At 34.1% G+C, this 15,618-nt stretch overlaps 4 pseudogenes across 1 annotated transcript; all 4 read right to left on the minus strand.

The window, feature by feature from the left end:
• Positions 1–2: 2 nt before the first annotated feature.
• On the minus strand, positions 3–1,452 carry LOC149492136 (pentatricopeptide repeat-containing protein At5g19020, mitochondrial pseudogene; annotated as a pseudogene).
• Positions 1,453–6,301: 4,849 nt separating this feature from the next.
• Positions 6,302–11,823, minus strand: LOC149492138 (uncharacterized protein At5g19025 pseudogene; annotated as a pseudogene).
• On the minus strand, positions 6,302–14,151 carry LOC149492137 (uncharacterized; annotated as a pseudogene). Its single transcript, XR_016319123.1, has 6 exons — positions 13,899–14,151; positions 13,041–13,152; positions 12,776–12,950; positions 12,383–12,624; positions 11,851–11,921; positions 6,302–6,671 (listed from the first exon to the last, which is right to left on the minus strand). The product of XR_016319123.1 is annotated as an uncharacterized LOC149492137 (transcript).
• A 17-nt stretch (positions 14,152–14,168) lies between these two features.
• Positions 14,169–15,618, minus strand: LOC149492139 (pentatricopeptide repeat-containing protein At5g19020, mitochondrial pseudogene; annotated as a pseudogene).

A 15,618-nucleotide genomic window follows, 5' to 3' on the forward strand; every position in this document is an offset into this window, starting at 1 on the left:
CTGAATTATAAGTCTCGTTTCACTGATTTCAAAACATTATGTGTGTAACCAGAAATCATTGCGCTCCAGGAAAAAACATCTCTCTCAGGCATCTCATTGAACAATTGCCTTGCCTGATCAATCGTGCGATTTCGTATAAATCCTGCAATAAGGGCATTCCAAGAAGCAACGTTGTCCTTGCTGCCAATTCCAAATTGCAAACAAGCCTCATTCATCCTACCACAAGCTGCATAAAAATGGATAAGTGTTGCCTGTATAAAGCCCTATGAATCAAAACTCATCTTTACAGCAATACTGTGAAATTGCTGACCCTAGCCTATTGTCATTGTTCTCCCACATGCAGAAATCAAATCGACCATCGTAACATCATTAGGTACCAACCCAATGGATACCACGGACCGATACATCATGAAAGCTTCATTTAACTTTTCTACTCTAACATAACCATCAATTATAGTACTCCATGAAACCACATCTTTAGATGGGATCTCCTCAAACACCTCTTTAGCCAAATCAATGAAACCTGCTTTCGCGTACCCATTTAACATTACATTCCATGAGACTATATTCCTCTCAGGCATCTCATCAAACAAAGATCTTGCCTCAACTAAACTTGAACAAACACAATACATATGCAACAAATTGGTTGAAATAAGAACAAACGCATCAAACGTCATCTTGATGGTCAGTCCATGAAGCATTCTACAACCCCAAATCCCTCCTAGATGAGAACAAGCAGAGATAACAGTTGCCAGAGTCACTTCATTAGGAGCCACACCTGCACTTCTCATCTCCTTAAAAAGCTCAATCGCATTACTCAAACAATCATTTTGGGCAAAACCCATGATTATAGTAGTATAGGACACACAACCTTTTGCAGGCATTACCTCAAACAACTTGCGGGCATCTTTTAAGTTTCCGGACTTGACATACCCAGCAATCATTATGTTATAAGACACAGGATCTGAACTGGGACATAAATCAAACATGGACTTAGCATCAGCTAAAAGCCCACATTTTGCGTACATGTTAATCAAGCTGTTGTGTATGAAAGTGTTCGAATCAAGGCCGGATTTGAAAACAACGCAATGAATTTGTTGGCCTTGACAGATAGCCGAATGGATTGAGCAAGATTTTAGAGCCGAGACCAAAGCCTGCCCGTAGTTGGAGTCCTTTTGGTCTGATCTGGGATTGACGAGATCGTGGAGATGGAGAAGTAGTTTTTCCTGTTGCTGGGTAAAATGAAGGTTTTTGAATGATTTGGTAGATACCCATTTGAAACTGAATACCGACGGGATTAAAGGAGAAGAGGTGACAAATCGGAGAAGGAATTCGGATTTGGAAGACAGTATCATCAGACGAGACCATGAGAACCTTTTTGCAATTTCAAAGTGGAAAAACAGAGGCAACTGATTTTGGAGGGAACCACACGGCAGCGTTTGATAATATTATTATTCAAACAAAACGAAAAAAAAATATTAAGGATAGATGATAATAATATTGTTATTTTATTTATGACTTTTGAAACAATATTAATCGTATCCTTAATTTTATTAAATATTAAAAAAAGAAACTGAATGATTTTATTCCTTAATAAAAAAAAAGAAATAGATAGTGTTTAAAACATTAATGATTTTTGTAATATTAGTTAACACAGCACAACTAAACACTGGTTTTGTAATCAGACGAATGCAGCTCTGTTAATAGAAAAGAGAAAGCAGTGATTGTCTGTCTGGGGAAATTTTCGTAAAAAAGATTCATGGCATTGGCTACAAAATCAAATCATTCAATCAATATATATATATATATATATATATATATGGTTGAGAGTTAAAAGATAACTACTAACTATTGTCTGGGAAAGACCCAAATAGGAGGAGACAGACTCTCGTGGAGCTCAAAAGGATGACCAGGCAAGATGCTATGATCTTTAGACTAAAAACAACAATGTCAAAACCCCCCATAAGGCTTTTCAATATACCTATAGGAAGCGGGCGGATCATTATTGAAGTAGATACAATTTGGTATTAATTCATGATAGTCTCTAGTTGATACAGAAAATGACTCGTTAGCGCCAAGGAAGACCACAGCATCACCTAAACAATCCACGGGTTCTAGAGGCTGCTTTTCAAAGTCTATCTTTCCAAGATCAAAACATACAGTCTTCGAAGGAAAGCGATCAAGGAGATTAAAAGATTCAGGAAAAAACAAGGATCTATCTTCTCGAATACTGGATTGATATCTAATCACTATAAGAATATCTCCTTGTGGCAATTCAACCAAGTATCGGCAGCGAGAAAACTTCACTCTTCAAATTTCTTTCGGGGGCTCTAATGAACATTGGCTGTAAGTATATTCGATTACCTTACTAATTGGAAAAGATTGGTTTTTGAGATCCCATGTTTGAACATAGCGAGCATCATTAATGGCGTAAACAATTGATGTTTCTTAGAATATATGATATCGGCAAAAGATATAACAAATTGATCACCTAAACAAGTCCAAGAGGAGTCTCCAATTCTACAAATGGCAAGTTCATTATCCTGATTATAGATAATCATAACGGTGCAATTGCCATCGTCGGGGGGCAATGAAATAGCAATCTCGTGCACAACGAGTGGGATCAGAAGTTCTTTTTATGCATTAAAATGCTGCTTCAATTTCCAATTGAAATATCGCTTCAATTTTCTGTTGAAAATAAACTTCCGATAATGCTCCGACGTTTCGAAATGCATCAGACGTGGTTCCTTTCGGATTTATTAAGATTTTAGGAATCTGCATTTATAAATTAGAGACCGAAGGATTAGGTTTAGAGATTGGGTTGAATTTTATTTTGACCACTTCATTATAAATAAAATAAAACTAAGTACATAAGTAGTATTATTACAAATAGCTTGTATGACAAAGTCTAATACAAATTAATCAACTGTATTTATTTTAATCTAAACAAAACTTATGTTTTAATATTATATAGATTAAAAAAAATTAAATGAGCAAATAGCATATTTAACGTGCGAGACACGTCATAAAAAAGACTAGTATATATATAAAAATACGAATGGGGAGAGGAACATTGGGTTCCTAAAATGCCCCTGCATACCCTAATTGATTAAAAATATTATTAAGGATAAAGGATAATTTAGTCCTATTGTATTAGAAAACTTTTAATTTTGTTGATATTTTATTGGTAATAAAGATAATTTAATCCTATTCTAGTTAGTAAACTTTTAATTTTATTATGATATCAATTTATTATATATCAATATTATAAATTCAATCTCATTCTAATTAAGAATTTGTCATGTCATATCAGTATATACATGTTTAGTTTTAATTGCTTTTGATTATCAAGAATTTATCGTTTTTTTACTATCAAAAATTATTACATCAAGCTTTTACTAATTTAAAATTATTGAGTTCGAAATCATGTTTTCTTCTTTCGGTAAATATAACATTAACTCACTTTATTTACAAATTAAAAAAATAGTTTTTATTTATATTTCTTATAATTAAGTAATCCCTTCAACCTCCTTGTTCGTGTTTAGATTTATAGATGTATAGATTAAATTTATAGATTCGTTGGTTGGGGTTTCATGAGAATTGCTTGAGAAATAGGTTCCACAATTGCTTTGTTTCGTTTCGGACGTTTTGGTGGTAGGCACAAATAGTCAATATCTTAGTATTATGTTTTTATTAATATTAATATTTCGGAGGCAATTATATAATAGTCAATCTCTTAAGCTATAGTAATAATAATAGCTTAATAATAGTTATATAGCTATTAATGTAATCATAATAATTCTTAATATATGAGTTATTGCAATATTTAATATATAATATTTATAATTTAAATTAAAAACATAACAAGTCAAGTTAGTTTTCATTTTGGAAAATTTTCCTTACGTTCTACTTTTATTTTTTCATTATTTATTTATTTATTTATTTTTTGGTATGATATTATTTCACATTAAAAATTACTAGGTATTGAGGTATTACTTTAAATCTTTTTGGTTATCAAAAGTTTATTTGCTTGACTATCAAAAGCTTGATACAATTTCATGTGTAGGTCTCTTTCTTAAACATCGAGGTATATGTTTCCTTAAATTAAGGTAAGTTGAAAAAATAAAAGTACCAAGATTTTAGTTCATAAATTAGTATTAAATTAATTATAAAATATTTAATGTAAACTATAACATTTGATTATTAGATATCGCGAGTGAATTCAAAATTTATAGAGTTGGAGCTAAAGATTCAACACTAGAGAAGTATATGTTGTGTTAAAAAATATTATTATTATTGTATATGTTGTGTTAAAAAATAATTGTAAAATTTTTTATTGTTATAATAATTTGATCTTTTTAAAATTACTATATAATGTTAATATTGTCCATTAATATTCTAACATTTTTATAACTTTTAATTATAAAATAATTGGATGAATGAGAATATTCATAGTAAAAAGGCTAATATTTAAAGTCAGTTAGCAATCTTATCATTGAAAACAATGTAAATATTATCTATAACTTGCCTACTCAATTAAGAATTATAAAAATTAATATTTTAATATAATAATAATAAATAATTATTTGAACTCATATTAAATTTTCTCATTACGTTTTATTAGTATGAATAGATAATTAATATTTATTTACAACAACTTCTATCAAGAGTAAGTTAATAACATATTATTTTATAAACTATAAATTATATTTTTTATAATATTTTTTATTTTATTAATTCATGAAATCCTAGTTCATGATATTTGTTTCTCAATTGATTTTAGAGTAGGTGAAAACATCAAAGGAAAATGAAAATGATTTAGAGTAGTTCACTCACAATAATTTGCAGCTTATAAACATGCACGATTTGTTTAGATTTTTATTTTTTCATTCTATATAAAGGGCTTGAACCTAAAGCTTGCTCCCTTTATACTGCTCGTGTACTGTCATTATCAACAAAACAAAATGTTTAAAAAATTACTTTCTAGTCAAATTCCTCCACTTGCAAGGAGCTATGGTAGCCAACGCGCTGAATTTTTCAAAACTGAACAAATATATGCTAAGGGAAATGACTATTATCATACAGTTAGAGAATATGAAAAATACCAAAAAAACAAGATATCAAAGAAACAGTATGCCCAATCTCTTGACACTACAAGCATAAGAGAGTCTACAAAAATGTATTTTTGGAAAAATGGCAAAAATATTGCAGAACGAAAAGGTTTAACAGGTGAAGAACTTACGGAAAGTATAAATAAATACGTGGAGGAGATGTTGGCTAATTCCTACTTCAACAGGATTGATGAGTTTGAGGTATAACACTTTATTTTGTTGTTTTTCATATTATTAGATATTAAATTTTAACTAGCTCTTTTTTTTTTTTTTTTTTTTTTTTTTTTTTTTTTTTTAAATGAACAGCGCGAAGAGGAGAGTAAAAAAAATAAACAGCGCGAAGAGGAGAGTAAAAAATGACGAAGACCGAACATATAGAGCAAAATAGTATTTTTAATATGAATTATGATTTGTTTCTGGTTTGCTATCAATAGGAAATATAAATAAATGCTAGTATCTATTATGTCATGTGTTGCTTCTTCCACTTATAGTTCTAGAAATATTATGTTATCTGTTACTTCTAGATGTTTTATGTAATTTTGGAATTTAAAGCTATGTTTTATGAAATTTCCGAATGAGTTTCATATTTCCCTGGATTTCATGCTATATTCTAATGTTTATTTTATTTGTTCCCAGTTTGTACTAAAAGAAAAGGAAAGAGATAAAAGATAACGTGGTATATAATCAACTCACCGATAACAAATAATTAAAAAAATAAATATAATTTTTAAGTGGGAAGTGAGAAGTGGAAGCAGTAGAAAAATTAAATTAATTAGATAAAGAGTAGAGTCTAAAACTCAATTCTGTCAGCAAAGATTAATATAAATTTTAGCTATACTCTAAGAGTGACTAATCATCTAAATAAAAAAAACAGGCTATTTTTGATTGATTTTGTAAATGATGATGTCTTGAGTCATCTTTAAGCCAACAGAATGATTTGGGAATCAAAGGACTCATCTGCTAAATTCACAGTACAAGTATCTTATGATTTGTGCAATGAAAGAAAGCGAACTACAATACAACAATTCTATTTACTAATTTTACTTCGACAAAAGCTAATAGGAAGTGAATGAAAGGCTGACTGACTGGCTGAGCAAATGCATAATGTACTTCCATGGCAAAAGACTAGTCCCAGGCATCCAAGAGACCAATACCAATATACCAAGAGCAGGGTAAAATAAACTCAAATATTAAAATGAAAAATATCTATTTGGCATGCATCATATATTCAAATATGTATGAATGTGTTTATTCCATTGAACTTGTATATTCTTCCAGAAATGAAATATTATCACTATTGAGTTTGTATATCTTTTCAGAAATGAAGATAATCTCCCAAGAAAAGCAGATACAGGAATCTTGAAGATGAGCCACCGCCAGATCATAGGATTAGAAATTGTGTTCTGACCAAGAGTGCAATCTTCTAGAGAAAATGAACAGTCAAAATCTGGAAGGCGAACACATACTAAAGAGGAGAAACATATAAAGGGGCCCTGACAATGAAACCATCACAATTAGCGATGATCTCCTCCTCCATTAGCAGCCACATTGGCCAAAGCCCTACAAGTGTCATAAGACTCGAGTTATGATCATAACAACAGAACACATGTTTGGACACATCATACACTCACCAATGTTGGTACTCTTAAAATAGTGTGAACATCCAATAAATGTAATTAAATAGACAGTCCCCAAAATTTTTGAACATGAAATAGACTTGGAAAATGCTTTGAACATGCAACGCTGTTAGAAAGATGAAAGGGAATCAAGGTGGATGGGTTGTTGTTTAATGACACCATAAAGAAAAATATGATTTACTTAAACTAACAGGGGGCATAACAAATGATAAGGACTGTAATCTTAAACCTAAGCACTTCCACAATCAGGACTTGCCGAATTCCTCCATTTCACTCGTTGACCGTCGAGCATAAGATTTACTCCGTTTCAAGTGCAAGGTGCAATATACCTTTTTAGTAGACAAGTTTGTCCTGAATCTGGCATCATAGTGCTGTTCTTAAGGACCATTACATTTTTCAATGTAGTTTTTTTTTTTCTTTCTTTTTTGAGTGTTTGTGTGAACATTACGTTTTTTAGCTATCAAATTCTCCGATTTGAAGAAGAAGAATAAATGTACAAATTACAAGTTGATGAAGCCTAGAAACAAACATGACACCCATACAACGACCAAATCACAACCTGCATGATTCACACAAATCCATGAATGCATGCATATGTATATATTTGTTCAGTGTTTAAATTATTTGAACACGAAAATACAGTTAAAACATCCATTCTGCTACAAGTCTTCCCACATCCTCACATATTCAAGTGACATGCATGTTCACACAAACACAGTGAGAGCCACAAGAAACTAAGAAAAAGCAAAACTGGATTTATTTTTAATAGGGCAAGCATATTCCATGTGCCTTCTGAGCTGAATAGCTTTTAGTTGGTATCCTGCTACTGCTTCAACTAGAATTTCTGTTCAGAACAAAACTTTACATGTTATGTTATTTACGCAATAATTGTCTTCTGCATTGCTGAACATAACCGATGATATATCTCATTACAGAAAAGTTCAAAACACACAAAAGATTTCTTATGGTTAGGAAGACATTAAAATGAGAAAAGCCATGGCTAAAATACATTTTTCAGCAGACACATTTAAAGAAGTAGCAAAATCAGGCATAGCCTGCTCTCTCTTTACAGTCTGCTGGTTCAAACACAAGTTTACTAGAAAGCAGAAACTTCATCAGGCAAACTTATTAGGAGTCTCTAGAGCACAGCACATCCCTGAAACCTCCAATTAACTATAAGCAATAAAGGACTCCAAATATCATTTTACAAGAAACTAAAGGAAAGTCTTAATCAGGATGCTGCATAGCACAACCATATCCTTAAAACACCAACTTTTATTTGATTACTAGAATATTAGGTTTTCTGTCACTCTACATATCCATGATCAGACTGAGCCTCTAAGTAGTGATACTTTTACCATAAACATATTTTTGAGACAGACCATATGAGTGAGTTACACATGATTGTAAATTCAACAGTACCAGGTGCGAACCTGCAATTCAACCCGATTAGCTTATTTCATTATACCAAATTTATCCTAAATGTTTAACTCTAAATTCGCTTCTGTTCAACAAAAATTTAAAATCCATCTTGTTTATTTGTCTATACCTACATCAGATGTCAATAAAAAAAATATATATATAAAAAAAAAAAAAAAAAAAAAAAAACCCAGCTAAACACAGCGACATAAGTTCCTTATATAAGTAATAAACAAGCTCCAAATTCAAACAGACCATTCTTGAGTTATCAATATTCAGAAGAACTTGAAAGTGATTAATAAATAATCGCATTCAATAGAATCTCCACCCATTTGCAACCAAAACATATCATTGCTAATGCAACCTACACCACACATTCAAATTTTCTTATCATGGTCCCAGGATAATAAATATGATTTTGACTATGATTAGGCCCTAGATTACATCAGAGCTTGAACACTTAAAAACACCAGATATAGGTGCGTTAAAGCAACTAATGTGGCGTTTGGCATAACATATGATAAAGTGGCACATCTTACATCGTGGGGGATCTTACAATGGGAAACAAAAATAATAATAATGCATAGTGAATTGCATAATCAGCCCAACAGAATCAAAATATAAAGAAAGCGATATTTTACTGGTTTAATTGCGACTTGTACATCTTTGCCAGCACAGTTGGACATAAAACAAATATAAAATGTTTCACCAAGCAAACGCCATTTTCTCAAGCCTGGATATTCGGATGATAATAAAAATGCTCTACAGGAACATCAATACTAGTACAGGCATGAACGTTTCAGAATTCTTTGGCAAGCACAAAAATATTCAGTTATTTTCCATTTTAAGCTTCATTGCAAAAAGCAAGTAAACTACTAACTCAAAATTAAAATTCACATCCGCATAAACCATAGATGCATGCTTTTAATAGCAATTGATAAAATTACCAAACAGAAAAACAATTAGAACGATTATTCCAGAATAAATAAATCAACTGATTTTGCCAAGATTATTAAAAAAAAAGAGAAACTGAATTATTTTATTACTTAATAAAAAAAAAGAAATAAATAGTGTTTTAAAAGATATCTACTAACTATGGTCTAGGAAAGATCCAAATAGGAGGAGGCTGACTCTTGCCCAGCTCAAAAGGATAACCAGGTGAGATGCTATGATCTTCTAGACTAAAAACCCCAGTGTCACAACCCCCATAAGGCTTTCCAATATACCTATAGTAAGCGGGCGGATCATTACTGAAGTAGATACAATTTGGCCTCAATCCAGGATAGTCTTCAGCTGATACAGAAAATGACTCATTGGCGCCAAGAAAGACGACAGCATCACCTAAACAATCCACGGGTTCTAGAGTTTGCTTTTCAAAATCTATCTTTCCAAGATCAAACCATACAGTCTTCGAAGGAAAGCGATCGCGGAGATCAAAAGATTCGGGAGAAAACAAGGACCCATCTTCTCGAATACTAGATTGATATCTAATCACTGTAAGAATATCTCCTTGTGGCAATTCAACCAAGTATCGGCAGCGAGAAAACTTCACTCTTGAAATTTCTTTCGGGGGCTCTAATGAACCTTGGCTGTAAGTATATTTGATTTCCTTACTTATTGGAAAAGATGGGTTTTTGAGATCCCATGCTTGAACATAGCCAACACCATTAATGGCGTAAAACAATTGATGTTTCTTAGAATATATAATATCGTCAGAAGATATAACAAATTGATTACCTAAACAAGTCCAAGAGGAGTCTCCAATTCTACAAAAGGCAAGTTCGTTATTATGATTACAGATAATCATAATGGTGCATTTGCCATCCTTAGAAGGCGATGAAATAGCCATCTTATGAACAACCAGTGGGATCTCAAGTTCTTTATCTGTATTAAAATGCTGCTTCAATTTTCTATTGAAATTTTGGTTCCATTTTCTGTTGAAAATAAACCTCTGGTAATGCTCCAACGTTTCGAAACGCATCAGACGTGGTTCCTTTCGGACAGATGGGAGTGGTACGATTTCAGGAACAACGTTGGAAGAGAGAATGTTGGCTAAAAAAAATTCAGGATACCTATGATTGTCAAAACCCAACCAGCTGCGGGAAGAAACTATACATCGCGCTTTAGAAATTTCCTTTGGCAGCCTTCGTTTCATTGGCTTCAGAAATTTATTCTCCGCCGGATTAAAGAGAAGGAAAGTCACCGAATATTGATTTACAGCAGTGTCTCTTTTGACAGAATTCTCAGGAGTAAGCAGTAATAAAGGTGATGGCAACGAAATTTCTGAAGTTGAAAAGCTTCTGTATGCAAGTGGTGGTGGTGATTTTGGGTTTAAAAGGCAAGAAAAGTTTAAATCTTTTTTAAGGTTTCGAAGAATCATACTGATATGGACCGGTGAGAAAAGTGGCAGCATCATCTTGGCCGTTTTGGAAGAAAACAATGTGTTTGTTGGAAGAACGCAACCTTTTTAACTCTATGTGCGTAGAGAGACCAGTGAGAAAGTTTTAATCTTGTTTGTTATATAGGGCACGGAGAAACTCAGAACCCGTGATGGTTAGTAGTTGTATCATAAATTACAACATGTCCGAGTCCTAATAGGAGTACGACTAGTACTACTAATATCTATAAATTAACTCTATGATAAATTCCCTTCACTCCCTACTTTGCAAGGCAACTTATCGATCTCTTTAGCCCCAGTATATTTGACACAATCCTCGGCCTGCGACTGCAAATCAAACTCCATTGCTCTCTTCAATCCCTTGCATCCGGGCTTGACGCACTTGCGAGATCTTGGCCCGCAGCAGAACTCAACAAATAGCACAGAAAAGAGAAATAGAGCCAAGAAGCCGCAAATGTAGGAAATGGAAGGGACATTGATGGCAAGGTGAAAGGAAGAGTTAGAGAGGAGGATTGATAGGGAGCAAAAGATATAAGAAAAGTAAGAAGTTAGAAGAGATATCCCTGAGAAGAAGACGAGAATCAAGATTAGAATGTCAAGGGTGGCTGATGGAGAGTGTTTACAAAGAAGAGCAGAAGAAGAAGAAGAGGAAGAAGAAGAAGTTGGATTAGGGTTAGGGTTTGATGAAGAATAAGAAGATAACTTGAGGGGTTTTGAAGAGGAAGAGGGAGAGGGCATGGTGTAAAGGAGTTGGTGCATGTTAAACACAGAAATGATGGAAAAATAGGGAGGGTTTTTTTCACAGGGACTGCTCCTTATGCATATGTGTCTTTTTTTTTTTTTTTTTTTTTGACCTTTTTCTATTTTTCATATTTTTCTCATGACAGGAAGAGCGTGGTGGTGGGATGAGGCGCATGGTGCCTGCGTCGGTGGGTGACTAACACGTGCTGAGGATGAGAGTGGAAAAGTGGAGGCTTTTCTTGAAGAAGATAGAATTACTTCCTTTGTTTAATGTAATAGACAAAGAAATGTTAGGTATACGATAAAAAAAAGAAATTTAAAGTTAGATTTTATTATTATTTTTGTAGTATTGAGATAGAAGAATTTTACTGCAAGATTGTGCTAAAATATTTATAATTTTATTTTAATCAACCAATTATGAAGCATCAATTTTGTAATATTAGAATAAATTTTCTGATGAGTTGGTCCAGCCTGAAAGAAGCATTGCAGAATACATGCTGGCCAAGGCAAATATCAGGTGAAAGAATGTATATGAATAACTCACAGGCCGTGCCTCTTTTTCCTTCTTATCTTTGCCTTCTTCCAACTGTTCTTCAAGAAGAGGTTTCTTTGCATCTGGAACAGAAGATTAGCAACATTTGGATTCAACTGCAAGGTTTAATTTTCTAAATATAGTAAAGAATATTTGCTTTGCAGATAAAGGAACCATATATTGACTTGGTGATGCTATATTCGAAGACATCTTTGGACCAGTTGAAGAAATAAAAAGCCTATAATTATTCACCAGACAACTCCAAATTTCGATGTGATCAATAGACAAATGGCTTTAACATTTCTATGGTGGCATCAGCAGAAGTAGGCAAGCTCCACAGTTTACTTTTGGGGTATTGAGCAAAAACTACAGGAGGCAGCAGGAAAAATCAATGGTGACAACTCATAGGCAGCATAGTTGCTTGCCTGGGGGCTAAGTCTGACTTCAAATCAAAGGAGGAATTTTTTTTTTTTAATACATTTTCTCATCATAGTGCATAAAAAAGGTTGCATCAAGGATTCTTTTCACCAGTTATAAAGATTACCAGATGACTTAGGTGAAGACGGTGGTGACAGAAATGCCGTTGAAGCCCAGCACGAACAGCAGAATATAGGACCGAGAGAATGTTGTAAGCATCCCAAGCACAAGCGTGCTTGTAGAGACTGCTTTTGTACTTTTGTGGAGACCATTGCATGCATAATCGCGTGGTTCACTAGACAGACCGGTATAGCAAACATAAGCACAACACACTGATATCACTGAAGCAGGTAATAGGCTTCCATTAACCTAATTGAAATTCCAGCCACAATGATATTGCAAGTTAAACAAATGTTACTTCCATAAATGTTAGAATGTAATGCAAATCAGATAGTTAAAGCCATAAGATAACACTTTTGTGGAAAATCAATGAAATATAGAAAAAATAATTTATCGTCACCGTAGGATGTAATGCTATTATAGCAAATACAAATGCCAGAATCATGGTCATGACAATGAAGAAGACATTGAGGCCGCAGTCCTGGCCAGACGGCTTGAACCACAAAAATAAAATGCCAGAGAATGTGAATGCTGCAAGATAGCACACGATTGACACAACAGGTAACGCAATATACCTAAAAACAAGCAATTCAATTTCAAGGATTAGAAATAAAACAGTAATGATGAGAAAGAATACTTAGAAGACACATAAATTTGAGGGCAACCATTTCTGTTCATCTTTCTCAACCCATGCATCATTCCACAAGTGCGTAAAGTCTACCAATATAATCACTTGAAACAACAAAAATAGGCCTGCTCCAAATTTTGATGCAATTCCTGCTAGCAAGTTTCACATACATCGGTCAACTATGACGTTCAGCATCAAATATCAGGAAAGGTCAAAACAACAATTCATTACAAAATGTTACCAACAAAGGCAATACTATAGGCCAAGGGAAGTGTCATCATTGAAGGAAAGGGACATAAATGAACAAAAGATTATCTCAACTTTGAAAAAGCAATAGTCATTTTTCCGTGCTTTCATGCAGAGCTAACCAGATTTAAACTATGAAAGAACCCTTGGGGGGGGGGGGAGGTATTTGATAGAGGATTCCTGGAAAACCAATATATTCCCAAAGAAGTTGCACTTTGCACAGGCCATAAAGTTTAGGTCCATGTCAATAGAACTATTCTTGCGAACGAATGGATTGGATCGAATTGGAAAATGGAAATTCGAAGTATTAAGAAAACCATAAAATTCCTCGTTTAAATAGAAACTATTGTATCATTAGAAACAATAATATTCTTTTTAGACATACAATTATATCAATTCAAGGACCACACATTCCTCAGCTATCCCGGGTCTATGTTGCACGAAATGGAAACTCAGAAATGTGGAAACAATACAGGGAAATGAGTAATTTTACACAGGAGAACAATATTTTATACGGGAAAACACATGCAGAAACGTTTCCAGAACGCATATCCTAGTTGAGAGTTTCCTGCATCATAGTCCCTGGTTAAGGAAAATCAGCTAAATATAATGACTGTACTAAATAAATGTTCCAGGGAGCTTAACTGACCATCAATTGAGATGATAACATTGGGCATGAAGAACATGAGGTCGACAAGCAAAAGCCAGATCATCATCTTTGCAATCCTTCCACCATGATGCCATGAGTCAAGCTTATCATTTTCGTCTTTCACGCCAATCATAATTAGAGCAAATATTGCAAAGAACAAGAAATTCGCTAAGCTAACGTGAATTACTGCTTGTATTTGTAACCATTCCTCGGAGTGCGTATCAGAAGAGTTTATCCCTGAACCATGTATCATATGAGATTCTTATAACTGAATTATAAGTCTCGTTTCACTGATTTCAAAACATTATGTGTGTAACCAGAAATCATTGCGCTCCAGGAAAAAACATCTCTCTCAGGCATCTCATTGAACAATTGCCTTGCCTGATCAATCGTGCGATTTCGTATAAATCCTGCAATAAGGGCATTCCAAGAAGCAACGTTGTCCTTGCTGCCAATTCCAAATTGCAAACAAGCCTCATTCATCCTACCACAAGCTGCATAAAAATGGATAAGTGTTGCCTGTATAAAGCCCTATGAATCAAAACTCATCTTTACAGCAATACTGTGAAATTGCTGACCCTAGCCTATTGTCATTGTTCTCCCACATGCAGAAATCAAATCGACCATCGTAACATCATTAGGTACCAACCCAATGGATACCACGGACCGATACATCATGAAAGCTTCATTTAACTTTTCTACTCTAACATAACCATCAATTATAGTACTCCATGAAACCACATCTTTAGATGGGATCTCCTCAAACACCTCTTTAGCCAAATCAATGAAACCTGCTTTCGCGTACCCATTTAACATTACATTCCATGAGACTATATTCCTCTCAGGCATCTCATCAAACAAAGATCTTGCCTCAACTAAACTTGAACAAACACAATACATATGCAACAAATTGGTTGAAATAAGAACAAACGCATCAAACGTCATCTTGATGGTCAGTCCATGAAGCATTCTACAACCCCAAATCCCTCCTAGATGAGAACAAGCAGAGATAACAGTTGCCAGAGTCACTTCATTAGGAGCCACACCTGCACTTCTCATCTCCTTAAAAAGCTCAATCGCATTACTCAAACAATCATTTTGGGCAAAACCCATGATTATAGTAGTATAGGACACACAACCTTTTGCAGGCATTACCTCAAACAACTTGCGGGCATCTTTTAAGTTTCCGGACTTGACATACCCAGCAATCATTATGTTATAAGACACAGGATCTGAACTGGGACATAAATCAAACATGGACTTAGCATCAGCTAAAAGCCCACATTTTGCGTACATGTTAATCAAGCTGTTGTGTATGAAAGTGTTCGAATCAAGGCCGGATTTGAAAACAACGCAATGAATTTGTTGGCCTTGACAGATAGCCGAATGGATTGAGCAAGATTTTAGAGCCGAGACCAAAGCCTGCCCGTAGTTGGAGTCCTTTTGGTCTGATCTGGGATTGACGAGATCGTGGAGATGGAGAAGTAGTTTTTCCTGTTGCTGGGTAAAATGAAGGTTTTTGAATGATTTGGTAGATACCCATTTGAAACTGAATACCGACGGGATTAAAGGAGAAGAGGTGACAAATCGGAGAAGGAATTCGGATTTGGAAGACAGTATCATCAGACGAGACCATGAGAACCTTTTTGCAATTTCAAAGTGGAAAAACAGAGGCAACTGATTTTGGAGGGAACCACACGGCAGCGTTTGATAATATTAT

Source organism: Jatropha curcas, unplaced genomic scaffold (genome assembly GCF_041381405.1).
Source record: "Jatropha curcas cultivar XTBG-Jc1 unplaced genomic scaffold, XTBG_Jcur_1.0 HiC_scaffold_102_pilon, whole genome shotgun sequence".
NCBI lineage: Eukaryota > Viridiplantae > Streptophyta > Magnoliopsida > Malpighiales > Euphorbiaceae > Jatropha > Jatropha curcas.